The sequence below is a fragment of the Schistocerca serialis genome, chromosome 4 (assembly GCF_023864345.2).
Source record: "Schistocerca serialis cubense isolate TAMUIC-IGC-003099 chromosome 4, iqSchSeri2.2, whole genome shotgun sequence".
NCBI lineage: Eukaryota > Metazoa > Arthropoda > Insecta > Orthoptera > Acrididae > Schistocerca > Schistocerca serialis.
Genome location: NC_064641.1, coordinates 768,364,093 through 768,365,288, shown reverse-complemented (window position 1 = coordinate 768,365,288; position 1,196 = coordinate 768,364,093). Strand labels below are relative to the sequence as shown.

Below are 1,196 nucleotides of genomic sequence, written 5' to 3'. Positions count from 1 at the left end.
ACTCCATGCCACGTCGAGATACTGCACTACGCTGGCCGAAAGGAGGTCCAACACAATATTAGAATGTATACCATGACTTTCTCACCTCAGTGTATATTATATTCAGATTTTGTGATTATTTATTCATTTGCTCCCTCTTAAGGTTTTTATCGTTATGGAGGGTCGAGAGTCCTTTTTCCACATTTTCTATTTTATTGTATCAGGTGTTATGTCATTCGGAAAATTAAGTGACAACTGTTGGTTTCATGGCTGTGGCATGTACTCTGCTAATTGTATTGTTCATTCTGTCAATAAAATTAAGTTCCAGTTGGCAAAGAGTCCATTCTTGCACAACCACAGAAACACTCCACCCACTCCGAAATGCTGAGCCACACAGTATAAGAAGTAGCTTTTACTAGTCTAGAAGGGGCTCCGAGGTTTCTTGTACCGAAGTAGTATTCATAGTAAAGGTGCAGATCGTCGCTCAAGGATCTGTGGCCGACCAGCCCCGAATAGTGTATTGAAGTATATTTTGCGATGATATGTTAAAAAATTAAAAACTAAACTCCTCCCGTACAGGCCATGAAGGCCCAAAGGTACTGACTGGCCGCCGTGTCATCCTCAGACCACAGGCGTCACTGGATGCGAATATGGAGGGGCGTGTGGTCAGCACACCGCTCTTCCGGCCGTAGGTCAGTTTCCGAAACCGGAGACGCTACTTCTCACTCAAGTAGCTCCTCAGTTTGCCTCACAAGGGCTGAGTGCACCCCGCTTGCCAACACCGCTCGGTAGACTGGATGGTCACCCATCCAAGCGCTAGCCCAGCCCGACAGCGCTTAACTTCGGTGATCTTACGGGAACCGGTGTAACCACTGCGGCAAGGCCGTTGGCTGATGATATATTACAGAATTTAAATTATCGATAAGAGTTTCGAATATTTTTACACGGATTTAAATAATGACTGCCTAATTTTTGTAGAACTATTGATATCAATTGATGTTTTCCGAACAGGTAGTAACTCGTCTTAATGCTACGCCTTGAAATGCCGGTTAGCTCCACATAACAGACTTTGGGGTGTGCGGCTGCCATGCAGTGGAACTCATACGGGTGTCAAGAAGGCTCAGAAACTGAGCCTAAGGTAGTCATGCCAACCTCAACACGATTTTCACATTCGGCTGCTTCATTACAAGTGGAATCTTTACTACAGATTTTTTGTC

The 1,196-nt window shown here is 44.8% G+C and overlaps 1 pseudogene; it reads right to left on the bottom strand.

Annotated features, from left to right (window-relative positions):
* Positions 1-752: 752 nt before the first annotated feature.
* LOC126475822 (5S ribosomal RNA) lies at positions 753-870 on the bottom strand (annotated as a pseudogene).
* Between the last annotated feature and the right edge of the window lie 326 nt (positions 871-1,196).